Source organism: Arvicola amphibius, chromosome 11, assembly GCF_903992535.2.
Source record: "Arvicola amphibius chromosome 11, mArvAmp1.2, whole genome shotgun sequence".
NCBI lineage: Eukaryota > Metazoa > Chordata > Mammalia > Rodentia > Cricetidae > Arvicola > Arvicola amphibius.
In genome coordinates this window covers 78,105,814-78,121,235 of record NC_052057.2, presented here as the reverse complement: position 1 = coordinate 78,121,235, position 15,422 = coordinate 78,105,814, and positions in this window count along the sequence as shown.

Genomic DNA, 15,422 nt, shown 5'->3' with positions numbered 1-15,422 from the left:
GTGCTGCACAGCAGAGTGTTCTTTTGTACCCTGGTCAGTATATGTACTAGGAGGCCACTTGTTCATTCCCAGCTATCCAGACCATGAAATAATAACACAGAAACCATATTATTTGCAATACTGTTTGGCCAATAGCTTAAGCGTATTTCTGGCTAAACCGTATATCCTAAATTAACCCATCTCCATTTATCTGTGTATTGCCACGTGACTGTGGCCTACCAGGTAAAGTAACATCCAGTGTCTGTCTCCCACGGGGCTAGATGGCTTCTCACTGACTCTGCCTACTTTGTCATTACATCTCTGTTTGTATATTCTGTTTGGCTTTACTCTGTTAAGTCACTAGCTGAAAGCATCTTCTTTATTAACCAATGGCAATAAAACATATTCACAGCATACATCACCTCCCACATCAAGTATATTTAAGGACACTGTGATGAAAACTCAAAGAAACAAATTTTGTGCCCATGATGGGTCTCCAAGGGAACCTCTGAAGTGCTCTTGAAACATTTGCTGCCTTTTCTTGACTCTTAGGTTAAAATTTTTGACAAAATGAGTTAGAGTTAGAAGGGTTACTGCCTGTATTCTCTGAAACGACATTTAAATACCATCAATATGTCCAGCATCCCTCAACTTCCCCATGTTGATATATTTTTATGCATAACTCACTCATCCAACTATGCTGTAGCAATAATATATCAGGTATGCTTAGACTCATTCAGCATTGCTAAGAGTCTCTGTTTACCAACAATGGAGGTGATCCAAAACAGGGATGCCATCATCAAGCATGAGGCCTGTCATTTCATTAAGAAGAGGACATATATGTGTGAAAAGATAAACTCACATTGGATTCCTCTGTTAAGCACTGAAGTCCTTCAGGACAAAAAAAAAAAAAAAAAAAAAACAAAAAAAAACAAAAAAAAAAAAAACTTTTTTTTTTAAATAGTTCTGGGTTTTCATAAAGACAACTGTCTAACTGACCTAGTGGCTAAACATGTAAACCACTGTTTTTTTAAAAAAAAATGGTCAGTGACCAACTACAGAGAGGCTCCACAATACTTTCTGTATGAGTGTGGCTCAGGGACAGCAGTATAGTTAGAAATAAGATAAAGCCGTGATTGCTGGATGTTACTGGGAATACCAGCAGAATTTGAAATGTCTTCCTTGATTACATGTTATTGGGGAATCTTGACGTTTCCCTTGTGCTGCTAGCACTGTTGAATAGTGCTCAACATGCTGTAATGACATCTTAAGAGCAAAATCGTTTGCATTAAGAGTAAATTCTTTTCCTTTCTTACTCATCAGGAATGTTCTCTTTTCTTAGTTTGTCATTATGACCAACCACTTCTCTCTAACTGCACCTGGCTAGATCTCATAATGTTCTATCTGTTCCTGTTGTGTTTCTTCTTTAGTCATCCAACACCTCTCAATCATGATACTAATGCTCAACTTGAGCATTAATATGTAGTTTTACAAATACTTTTTATAACTTTTTAGCATTCCCAGAAAACAAATGTTACTTGAAAGCAAATGAGAGTCTTACTGTATGTACAACAGACTTGGAGATAGCAAGTAAGAATCTTCTTGCAAGCCAGGCAGTGGTGGCGCATGCCTTTAATCCCAGCTCTTGGGGGCAGAGGCAGGCAGATCTCTGTGAGTTCATGGCCAGCCTGATCTACAAGAGCTAGTTTTAGGACAGAATAATATTCTTGCATGCACAACTGAATTGGTGATAACAACTAAGTATCTTACTGCATTTGTTGGATGCACAACAGACTTGGTGCTTTAAAACACTGACTTTCATCAAAATACTTTTGAAAGAATTCCCACTCCATACTTTATCGAAAGAATCTTGAACATGATAGTTTTCCCTTTTTGGCCGTCTTGGATACAGTAAGTTCAACTGTGTGCCCTGCCTTATGGTGATGGCAGCTCTCCTACCCTTCTTTTGCTCAGATATCTGGTTTGTATCCTGGGAAGTGGCTCATAGTAGAGAGGCACTAGGCTCTGGGGAGGTTTTGCCACAATCATTTTGAACGTGTTTATTATTTGCTGTTTTGTAACTTTCTCCTTTTCATGTGGACTCTTCGGTTTATTTTACAGTGTTTAATTATGTGCTTCCTGAGACCATGACACTTATTGTGTAGCCCAGACTTCAAACTAACCATCCTCCTGCCTCAGCTTCCTGAGTGCTAGCTCAGAGGTGCTTGTCACCACAGTGCCTCACCAGACATGAGGTGTTACATTTTTTTTTAATTTGGTAATTTTATTGCAAGCTTATTAACTGTACAAAATAAAATGTTGTGGTTGTATTCTTAAGACTGCATAGAATGTATGTGGGTATATTTTCCCAGTCCCTTTTCTAATGCCTGCTTTGAACTGAGTCATCTTTCCCATAAATAGCCAACTGTTTGCTTTGCCTTTTCTTTTAAAATCTTTTCTTCCTAGATTTTCATATGTGAGAAAAAGTGTGATATTTATCTGTGGTTTGAATAAGAATGATCCCCATAAGCTCGCAATCATCAGAGAGTTACACTACTTGAGAAGGATTAGGAAATGTGTCCTTGTTGGAGGAAATGTGTTATGGGGTGGGGGCAGGCTTTTGGGTTTAAAATAATCCCAAGACAGACCCATTATCTCTCTCTTTCAGCTATCTGTGATCCTGCTGTAGAACTCTCAGGTACTTTTCCAGCAGCATGTTTGACTGCCTGCCCACAAGCTTTTCAGCATGATAGTAATGGGCCAAACATCTGAAACTCTAAGTGACCCCCAGTTAAATGCTCTCTTTTATAAAAGTTGCTGTGGTCATGGTGTTTCTTCACAGCAATAGAACACTGATGAAGACAAGTTTGTTTCTCTTAACGTGGTGATCTCCATTTCCTTCCACTTCTTTTAAAATGACATATTTTGTTGATGGTGAAGTTAAATAATACTTTATTATGTAAATATGTGTCATTTTTCTTAGACCATTCACCCACTGGTGGCACCCAGGCTGATTTAGTATGCTGGACTTTCTGAATTGTGCTACAATAGGTGTAACTCTCTGACCCTTTCTACTGCATGATGGATAATTCCTTCAAGTATGTTCCAGAAATGACAGTAGGTAATGGGGGAATTCTAGTTCAGATTTTTAAAAAATCTCCACACTGCTTTCTGAGGTGGCTAGACTAATGTAGATTCTTACCAGTGGTGTGTAAGTTTTCCTCACAGAATCTATCTTTGTTCTTCTTTTCCTTCCCTTCCTGCATTTCAGATTAACCTTTTAGTCACTGTATAAAACAATGGATTTAGTTGTAACATTGTCACAAATACATACCATTTTCTTTGCTTATATTTTCCTCATTAGCTCATTTTCTCCCCTCTGTTCTTCTTTCTGTTACTCTTATTCCATTCAGATAGGTCCTCTTCAGCATTCATGGTGTCTGTATGTTTGTACATGTGAGTGTAGTTAAATCTATTCTATTTAGAATCTGCCTGTGAGAGAAAATGTGATACGTGCCTTTTTTCCCAGAATTACCATACATTTGATCCCCATTCCTCCCAGTTTGGTGTATTTCTACCCCCTCATGCATTCTTTTCAGCTGTGATGATACATACAAACATATAAAGTGAATTTAATATTTAAAAATGTAAATTCTGTGTATGAGAGAAAGCATGCTGTGTTTGTCTTTCTAAGTTCGAGCTATTTTTTCCAACAAGATTTTAAGTTCCATCCAACTATAAGTAGTATAGTTTCACTCTTCTTTACAACTAAAGAAAACTCTGTTTTATACATACACACATATGTATTTTCTGTTTATGAGTATCTAAGCCATTGCCATGTTTGGCTATTCTGAAAATGCTGCAGTAGACACAGATTTACACCTATCTCTATGTGTGCTGACAGAGACTCACTTGAGTTTATGTCCAGAGTGGAACAAGTAGATTATAGGATCGCTTCAATTTTAGTTTTTATTCAGAAAATATTATATTGATTTCTATATTGACGGCAGAAGTTTACATTCTCAGCATCAGTGAATACTGGATTCTCTTTCCCTGAATTCTCACTAACATTTGTTGTTATTTGTCTCTTCGATAATAGCTACTTTTATTGTTCCCAGATGGAATCATGATGTAATTTTAATTTATAGTTCCCTAATGATAAGTATGTTGAACATATTAAGTGCAGTTTGGGTTGTTTATATTTATTCTTTTGAGAACAGTCTGCACAATTCATTTGCCCATTTAATTATTGGATGACTTGGAAGGTGTTAATGTTTAATTTTGGAGCTTCTTCACAGATTCTTCATGTCAGGCACTTGCCAAATATCCAGTTGGGAAATATTTTTTTCTAACTCTGTACACTTTTCTTCACATCTGCTGATGACACTTGACTGTGCAGAGATTTTAAATTTCGTAGAAATCTATTTGCGATTCTTTCAGTTGTTTTCCAAGCTATTTGTCCTTTTCAGAAATCTCCTGCCTGTACACTTACCTTGAAGTGTTTTCCTCTAGTAGTTTCTCTAGTGATTTCAAAGTTTCTCATCTTAAATCAAGGTCCATGGTGAATTTAGCTTGAATTCTGTTTTACAAATTGAGATATGGAGATTTTGCTTTATTATTGTACATGGAAATATCTGATACTGACTGTTTGAAGACTGTCTCTAGCCATTGCCTGTTTTGGACACCATTATCATTAATAGGTTGTTTGTAACCGTGCCGGTTTATTTATAGACTTTGTGTTCTACTCTCTGTCTATTTTTCACCAATACAGTGCTGCTTTATTTTTATGACTATATTATCATTTAAAATTAGGTGTTAAACCTTAAACAATTGCCCTCAGGTTGGGATTACAAGGGCTTAAAAAGGTCCTGTCTTATTTAGGAGTTCTGTTGTTGCGATGAAACACCAAACACCAGCTAGAAGGGAAAAGGTTTATTTGACTTAAACGTCTACGTTGTAGTGTGAAGCATTATTCTAATTGTTCTTTATCATTAAAACTTCAGGAATCAGATTCTGGGGGTGAGAACCCAAAGGATGAGAGAGTCCTCTTCCACCCACTCTGTTCCTTCCTCCTAAAGGCGCGAGATCCCTCTCCACCCCATGTTACTACTTTCTGTCCTATCTGTCTACAGTCACCAACTCTACTTAGGCATGAATCTGCGATGAACACAGATGGTGCCCTCTCCAGATTTTTGGAACTGTCACCCAGAAGTCTGCCTGGTGCCGGGAGATGCCAGGCAATCAGATACCATTGTACCAAGTATTACCCAAAGCCTAAAGGCCCAGGCAGGGGAGAGGGGAAAGGCAATAGCTTCATACCATCCCTTATGGCGGGGGTGATCAGTGTTCAACCAAGTGCCACCTGTGATCCAATTGAGTCCTAGTGCTGGGTGGTTGGGTACCACTGTGGTAAGAAAGTACAGGGTGAGGAGGTGGAAGAATGGAGTGGGAATGATTTGTGGACTGGGGAGAGAGGCAGATACAGAGAGGTGAGGGTGGTGAGGAGCTGGCTGATGTGAATGACCAGCCAGTCACCCAAGTCCAGGGATGATGGTGGAGTCCCCTCTGTGTGCTGTGTTTACTATTAGTGAATAAAGAAACTGCCTTGGCCTGTTGATAGGGCAGAACTTAGGTAGGTGGGGAGGACTGGAATGAAAGAAGAGTGAGTCAGGGAGACGCCATGGAGCTGCCAGAGATAGTCATGCTGAAACTTTGCTGGTAGTCCTCGACCTCGTGATAATATACAGATTAATAGAAATGGCTAAATCAAGATGTAAGAGTTAGCCAATAAAAAGTTAGAGTTAATGGGCCAAGCAGTGATTTAATTAATACAGTATCTGTGTGGTTATATGGGTTCTGTTTGGCCAGGATGAACAAGCAGCCTCCTCCTTGCAACACAGGGAGATATCTAGCCTGGATGATGACCAATGGGGCCATGGAGTAGCTAAGGAGCCTTAATTGATGTCTATGACTCCTGTCATTACGGAGAACTGTGTCTATGATTGGGCCATGTTGGTGTTTGAGGACCATATTGTCACAGGGGCCAGGCCAATCTGGGTGGTTCTATAAAGCCACGTTAGGTCATGGTGATAACATGGCCAAGGCTGTTGCTGAGGACCATGTCTGCGTCCATGGTCCTGCCATAGCTGGGGTCTGTGTTGATGTCCCTGGCCCACATTGCTGCCAGAGCACACATGGATGCTCAGTGTCTGGGCCATAACTTGTGACCATGTTGGTGTCAAGGGTTGTGATGCTGCTGTGGCCAGGTTGATTTCGGTAGCTAGGGATGTCAACTGAGCTCATGATATCATCTGGACCAGGGCTATGGCTGAGGACCATGTCTGAACCCATGACCCTGCCACATCCAGGGTCTGTGTTGATGTTTGTGGCTCCTGAAACCATCAAAGACCATGCCGATGCCAGGGGTCTATAGTGATTAGTGGTGGGCTGCATCCCGCCACCCGGCTCCCACATGGCTAGCTTTACCCGCGAAATAACAACACACAACTGTATTCATTTAAATACTGCCTGGCCCATTAGTTCTAGCCTCTTACTGGCAAACTCTCACATCTCTTGCTTTAACCCATATCTAATAATCTGTGTAGCACCACGAAGTGGTGTCTTACTGGGAAAGATTCAGCATGTCTGACCTGGTGGCTGGCTTCATGGCAACTGGCTCAGAGGAGAGGCATGGCATCTGACTAATTTCCCAGCATTCTGTTCTGTCTACTCCACCTACCTAAGGGCCGGCCTATAAAATGAGCCAGGCAATTTCTTTATTAACCAATGAAATCAACTCAAACACAAAACCATCCCACATCAGGGGTCTAGGCTGCTACCTGGGGCCATGTTGTTATCTGAAGGCTATGCTATGCTGGGAGCAGTGCTGGTCCATTTGGCCTGCACTGCCACCTTGTCATGATAGCTTCCTGTCCTGGGCTGCTGCCTAGGACCATGACTAGGTCTGTGGACCTACCAGAGCCAGGGTCTGTATTGATGTCAAGTCCTCTGCCATACAGAGAATCTGGGTCTGGTGTCTGATGACCATACTGTCCCCGGAGCCATGCTGATCTGGGAGGCCAGTGCTGCCACTTGGAGTCATGGAGATGTGTGAGCCATGAGCCTGTCACTGGAATTTTTTCTTTGGGCCACCAACCATCTCCCAAATAAAAATACAGAGACTTTTTCTTAAATATAAATACTAGGCCTTAACTTCAGTGTGTAACACTTCCTTTTTTAACTTAATTTAAACTGTTTCTATTCATCTATGTTTTACCTTTCTTTCATTCTATATGTCCTACTTCCCTGCATCCTCTGTGTCTGGCTGGCTGGCCCCTGGTGTCTGCTTGTTTTCTCCTTTTCTTTCTATCCTGAGCCTATTTATTCTTCCTGCCCAGAAACCCCACCTGTAATTTCTCCCTTGCTATTGGCCATTCAGTTTTTTTATTAAACCAATCAGGTGCCTTAATCAGGCAAGGTAAAATAGCAACACATCTTTACATAACTACACAAATGCAATATATCTTTACATAGTTAAATAAATATTCTGTAACATAAACAAATGCAACACATCTGTACACATTTAAACAAATGCAATGCACCTTTGCATAGTTAAACAAAAATTCCACAACAAGGAATATCTTCATAAGGGCAAGTCTGTGTACATGGCCCATGGAAGCTGGGTTCTGTGGTGATGTCCATGGCCAGTGTTAGCACAGGGATCATTGGAAGCATACTGTTCTGAGACAGCCCGCCCTTCACTGGCCCTGAGTCCTGCCCCTCACTGGATATTGCAACAGGCAACCTGGTCCTACCCCTCAGGAGAGAGCTTATCTCTTTCTCCACACACACTTGGGAAAGATGGCTTCAACCACCACCATAGGTGTGCACCTCATCTGGGAAGCACACTAGAGCTGACCCTCTGGTTGGGGACACTGTTGAGCCAACCCTGAGGGCATGAAAACAGTAGAGATGACTCTGCCTCCATTCCTCATCTGCCATAACTTGGCATGGGCAAGTAAAAGATACTCTTCCTCCTCTGCCCCTTCCTTGCTGTCTATGGTGGGCAAGAGAGTTGCCTCAGGGTTCCAAGGGTGAGAGAACCAGTCCTGTCCTACACCAGCTACAGCACACAGGAGAAGAGGGCCGGTCCCTGCACTCTGCCTGAGCAGCACACTAGAGCTCACCCTGTTTTGGGGCCACAGGTAAGCTAACCTTGGAGGTATGAGAGCAAAAGAGCTAACTCAGCCACCCCTCATATCAGCATAGAGGACCCTGCACCTTGCCTGGGAGAAATAGTGGAGCTGGTCCTGATGATATGAGTGAGGGGAACCCAGATCTGAGTTCTTAGAGCAGGAGAACTGGCCCCACTCCTTGCTGTATGCTACATTAGGTAAGGTATTCAAGGCAGTGCTGGAGAGCTCATTTGGGTAGTAATGGTGAGGGAAAGCTAGCTACCAACACACCTACCTCCCAATCCCAGAACCAGGACTATGAGTGAGCCCACCCCAACATCCATCAGATCTCTGAACTGATGGGCATGTGAAGGGGACAAACCTACAGACCCAAAACAACAGGATCTCCATGACTCTGGACAACAGGATGTCCAAGAGGAGTGCCAGTCAGAGCCCACTATTGGTGGTATAGAAAAAAAACAGAGTCTCAAGCCAGAATAATGTCTCATAGTATTGAACACTTGCAAGTAAAGACGATTGAACTAAAGGTTAAACAGTGCCTCCATAGACCACACCACAACTTCCACAGCAAGATTGGTTTTGTTATTGTTGTTCTTGTTTTTTTTTTTGTTTGTTTTTATTTTTGCTATGTTTCTTTTTTTTTGTTTGGATTTTGGTTATTTTTTTAAAATTTGGTTCTGTTTTGGGGTGACATTGCAATGGCAGAGGGCAGTTTTACGGGGGCAGGGAGGTAAGTGGGATTGGAATACATGATGTAAAACCCACAAAGAATCAATAAAAGCAAAAAACAACAACAGAAAAGAACCCCAGTGTCACTCCAGCTGTGAATCCTTTAGTGTTGGGTTGAAGGTGGTGGTTTTCCTATTCTTGATTCATAAACATGACTGTTCCTTTTCTCCTCATGAAGAAAACATGATGGGGTCTGTGTTTTTCCACACTGCTGTTGTTGCGTTTTCTTCTTCCTGTACTATGCTTCTTTTCTACTGCTTTGTGACTTTTCACATCTTTCATTTTAAAAATGTGCTGTGGTGATAGTCGTATTCTGGAATTTAAAAATGAGCCATCATGGAGTTCCCAACATGTGGTCTTTGCTGATTAATTTTCTTGTCTGTCTGGCTAGGCTGATTCTCTGGAAGACCTGAATGACAGACATGGTGGCCATGTGTTTTCTCTTGATCTTGTCAAAATGCCCCAGAGAAGCTTTTTTTTTTTTTTTGTTTCTCTGAACAGAAAACCACAGATTGGTTTGGTTCAAGTGCTCTAAAATCCCTCTTGAGGAAGGATCGTAGAAAATGTGGGTCTGTGGACTTTCAGTTATCATTATGAATATTACAGTCCTAATTAAGCTTTGTATTACAAAGTCTAAGTTCTCTCTGAGCTACAGTATCCAGGGAAGAAATATTCTATCCCTTGGTAGAACTAAAAGAAGTAGCCATTGAGCTACACAGACTGAGACAGGCATCTAAGGTCACATTGCTTGACTCTGTAATTCTCCAATAGTTAAAGTACATAGAAACATATTAAAGTGTTACAATGTCTACTCTTGTATCAAAAACCAAATAAAATATTTTTTCCATTTGCTCTTATTTTCTTTCTTTCTTTTTCTATTTATTTTCACCACAGTTGCATGCACCTAAGCAATCTGTAGCATTTTACATGTTACTAGCTGGTATAAGATCTTCCTTTCCAACATTTAATCAATGAGATAAATTACATTAAAGGGCAAATGTTTTCTCAAAAGTCATACCTTAGCCAGTGTAGGAAAGCCCTACACAAGAATGTCATTAGCCTTGCCTTAGGAGAGCCAGCTTTACACGCATGATATGCTTTGGGCCAGTTTGTCACTCTCTGGACTTTCCTAGCATTTTAACCTTGTAAGTAGCATTTCATTGGTTGACTTTGATCAAAGATGTCCCATCTCATATCTATAGAAACTATTGTTTTCTCTACATGTACATCCTAAAGTAATGTGAGAGAATCATGTAAACCTCACTCTTGTGGGTCATTTATTTAGTATTTACATAACATTTAAGTGCATAGAAATTGTGCCTTTGAAGATGCTCGGTGGCTTTGATGTGACACATTGGAGGATCTCATAGAAGATGTGATCAATTACATTGTACAACCCTAGGGATGCACACACATGGGAAGGACCTACCATGTCAATAGACAATGACCTATATTGTCAATTATCTTTGACTAAACACCTTATAAACATGGCATGCCTAACTCGCAGACATTCTAATCATCATATACTGTATACAACTTCATTTATTTATTTGAAAATTTGATAAAATATTTACCAATATATAGAATCTTTGGTGCATACCAAGAGGAAAGTCACAGAGCAGTTTTTAATTTAATTATTTTCCATTTTCAGCATTCCTTCTGTTTCACATGTTTGGTAATGCACAGATGTTTACCTAGAATCCCCCACAACTATGAAGATTTTCATTTTATCATCTGTTTCATTTTTCCTTGGTGAAATATTGTAACAGAAAAATATATAAAACAATAATAAAAACATTAAAGAATTATTCAAAGTAACTTTAACAAGGGTGATACATGTATGCTGTTCTCAAGCTATTTTGCATTATTTCTGCAATGACAGAAACAAATTAAGCATGCTAAACTGAAAAATATGCTTTTTCAAATTATAGCAACATGGGTTCAGTAATGAAAATCTGGAAAATAGACAAATGTACAAGAAATTTAAACCCAGAAGCCTTGACTTTATAGGTTCATATGATCATTTATGCTCAAAGAACATAAAGTAGAAGCAAAATTGCCTATCGGAACAAAAGAAGCTTGGTGAGGATGAAGACAAGGAAGGACAAGGTGATGGATATGCTCAAAGTATTTTATATACTTGCAATTTCCTATGTCGCCCATGCGTTGACTTTTTTAATCTAAAGAATAAGACTGTTCTAAAATCTTGTATATTTTTTCCAGATAAGGCCTTTGCTTTAAATTACAGAATTAAGCAATATAAATAGAGGTGCTAGAGTGATTGTCAGTGATTAGGAGATCTTTAATTTGGGTTTACATCAGGCAACCAACAACCACTTCTACCACCAACGCCAAGAAATTTGATCTTTCTGTCTTCCCTGGACACCTGCACTTACCTGCACATACACACAGACACACGTAATTTAATAATGATGAAAATAACAAATTCTCCTAGAACTCCCCAAAGCCCATACTCTTTAAAGCTTCTTTTGTCTTTTTTCTAAACCACTTTCTGTTCATTCACAACATTCCTGTAAACAGATCCCTTCTAATATCCAGAGCTACTGTTATCCTATAATGTGGAATAAAATAACTGGCTGAACACACCAATCATCAAAAACACTTACATAATTAAAGTTCAAACATATATCTTACTCTGAAACTTGGTTCTGAAAGTGGTCGTTAAAATGAACACTTATGAATCAGAATATATAAATCTATCTAATCTTTCTAATAATAGTATAAAATTAATGATCAATAATTCATGTGAAAACTCACCAGCTGACAGCCACGATGTTTCCGCCTTTTTATGACCACATAGTATGAAGTTGGGTGCATCTCCATGCACAAATCGATTTGCATGTGCATGTAAATTGTTTTTTCACATACATTTCTAGAAATAGAAATATTTAATTAAGGTCCATATGAATATTTAATACCAATGAAAATCGGGTTTCTTGTCAAAAAGTAAGTATGAGTTATACCCAAAAATACATAAACATGCCTATTTCTTCATATCCTAATAATACCAAATATTCTGGTATTAGGTTACCAATCTGAAAAGGACAAAGTGCCCTCTTCTTTTAGTATGCCTGTTCTTGAGTTTGAGTATCTGTAGATAGGTCCTAGATCTGCTGCTGTTTGGTGACTTGCTTCAGGCACTCTTATTCTATAGAACAGATCAAAACCACATTCCCCAACATGCCTTGCTTCCAGGGTTTTCTCTGGCTGCCTGTCTACAACAGACTAGAGCAGCTCCTCGTTGATTTTTTTCCAGAATTCTTGGGTAAAATTTAGGAGTCTTTCACCAGACAGTTTTATTGCAGCCCCTTTCCTTTTCTGGAAGTCATAGTAAGGTTGGAGAATATGAAGTCACTTTGATAGGTGAAGCTGAGGAAGTTCATTGGTTACCTAAAATGCCTGTGGTGCCAGGATTGCTGTGGACCTATCTGCCATTTCTGATCTCAAGAGCACATCGTGAGATGCTGAATGGACAATGGCTGGCATGCTGGTACCTATATGCAGAGCTGCAGTCTTGGTTTCAAAGTAACAAAATACAGGTGCGCATTTGTGGTGTTTCTGTTGTATCCATGACTGTTTTTGTTAGATAACCCAACTGAGAATTTTCACATTTGATGTCTTCATCATCATAATCCTATTAATTTGGGAAGTCCGTGTCCTGAAGAAGAGCCAGACACTGTTTTAAACCAGAGTGTCTTGATTGCTTCTGGATAAAATATTCTATATAATTTCACTTATATTTAAACACAGCTTTAAATGAAATGGCTTTAAAAGGGAAACACAACTGCAGAGTTTTAAAGCTTGCCATACACTTAGTGTGCTTTCCTGGGGATTCTGACAGAGGGTGCCAGAAGACTCAGCAGTGCTTTAAATATTGAACAATGGGACCTGTGCCAATGTAGCATATGGCTTTATGTGAACAATGAATATTCTATCATCTCTTGTGTAACCCCAGGGAGGAAAGTGGATTTGTGAGGACATGGTGCAGCTGAGCCTACACCAGAGACAATCTTTTTCATTATCATTGTCTAGTGTCTGAAACAGGAATATAGGACTAGCTGGAGGGAGGCATGCTAATATTGGATTGTTAATGAATTAGAACTGTGCCCCTAAAGGCAGCAATTGTCACCATCAAATACATTTTAATGACTTGATAGTCTCCTTAGTGATCTGAGTTTTATCAGAGCTGCCAGGATGTTCTTACATTAGCATGATAGTGACTTCATCCCTGTGCCACAAAGGTATCCATTGGCTGGCTCTTGCTCCTTTTTAGTTCAGGAGCATATGCAAGTGAAGTACCCTGTCTCCTCTCCATCCCTCAGGCATTCACTTCTCTTGGACATCTTTGTCATAAACAAATGAAACTAAAAGAACACTCATTGAAAGAGGAGGATCCTTGATTATTAGTTATAATGCATTATTTCCAGCTGCTGTCAGTGACATATTCAGAAGCACATAGTATGACGGTGAGAAAATAAAAGTCTCTACAAGAGTGCATCTTCAATTTTTTATTGTCTGAATCTGCTTTAAAACACTAGAATGTAAATCTCATTACCTAGCATCATCACTGGTGTCTGGCATTGGAGCACAGGCCCATAATCTCTTCACTCAGCTGCGGAGGCAGAAGGATCTGCAAGTAGTTCTAAGCCAGACAAGGCTACAGAGCAAGTTCTAAAGAACCTCAGTTACACATTAAATTCTGCCTCAAACATAAAACAAAATAAAATGCAGATTGGTCCTGATCTCTGTGCTCATCTCAAGATGATATGTTTGTTCCAATGGTTCCCAGAAAGTAGCACGGACTGAGGAGGTTGGTGACTACTGGACGTAAGGAAAAGAGAGATCCCATTGCCACTGCCATGGAGGCATGTAGCATTTCATTAAAATCAGATCATCCTCTAGGACTCAAGACTGCATGTGTGTTCAATCATCTGAGGATCATGCTGAACACAGATTCAGATGGCGTTTTTAAGATTTGCATTGATCATCTGTTTCCAGGTGATTCTGTTTGCTCAAATACAAGCTAAACTTTGAGTATGTAAAACTTTATGTTCTAAATGAGAATTTTGCAGCTAGAGATAAAAGCATGGCTCTGTTGACTTGGGATCCTCTGCATCAGCTCTGTCTACTCAAGGACCACCTGGTCCCTTACCCAAATACCAATTTGTTTGTTTGAAAGAAATTTTGTTTCTACAATGGAATAAGGAAGATTGTTGCTTTATTTCTGATGATCATTTTATTTCTTATGACTTCATAAAGCAAATAGAGCTAAATATGTATATTCATAAATGAAGCAACATTCAGTATTTTATTGTTTGAAACATTCCACGTTTTGTTGGACTACAAATGCAATACCTAGAAGATTTGGTAGGACTAGTAGTGTTGAAGACATAGTGGCCACTGGGTTGGAATGTTTTCAACATGTATTGCCCTGCCAGGACTCAGTTCATCCCTTCCTTGAGCCAGGGATTAGTACTCTCATAGCTCCAGGGTTCCTCTTGAGTGTGTGGACATCTCCCTGCTCTGAAAGACAACTCAGATTCCACCCAGTCATATGTGGCATCAGAATACACGTAATCTTTTAAGTGTCCTTATGGTAAACAAAGACATCGTTATTGAAATAAATAGATAAATAAATAAAATCATGGCATTTCAACTTATTAGAATCACACATACCCAAGAAAATAACAATCGTAAAGACAGTCACTAAAAATATCTATATTGTTGGTGCTAGTGAGGTGGCTCAGCATGAAGAGGCATTTCTTATGTAGTCCCGGTGACCTGAGTATAATCCACAGAATTCATCGAAAGATAGAAGAAAATGCCACAACATTATTATCTGATTTCCACATGTGTACTATGGCATATGCCACCTCATAAACACAGACACATACACACACACACACACACACACACACACACACGCACGCACACACGTGCACACACACACACACACACTGGTGGTTGGTGGTCTGAATGACAACAGCCTTCCTACACTCATATATTTGAATACTTAGTCTCCAGTTGGTGGAACTGTTTTTGGGATGATAAGGAGATGTGGCCTTGTTGGGGGAGGTATGTCACTAAAGCTGGGCTTTGAGGTCTCAAAAAACTTATGTCATTCCTTCTCTCTCTCCCTCTCTCTGCCCCTAAGTCTTGGATAAAGATGCAAGCTTTCAGTTGTTCCTTTCACCATGCCTTTTCTCTGTCATCTTGGACTCTAACTCTCTAAACTGTGAGCCCCAAATTAAATGTTATCTTTCTTTCTTTCTTTTTGGCTTTCTTGGGGGGGGGGTGTTCTTTTTTCTTTTTCTAGTTTTTCAGGACAGAGTTTCTCTGTATAGCTTTGGAACCTGTCCTGTCACAAACTCCATAGACCAGTCTTGCCTTAAACTCACAGAGATCTGCCTGACTCTGCCTCCTTAGTACTGGGATTAAAAGCATATGCCACCACCGTCTGGCATGTTTATGTGTTTCCTGATCATGGTGTTTTATCAG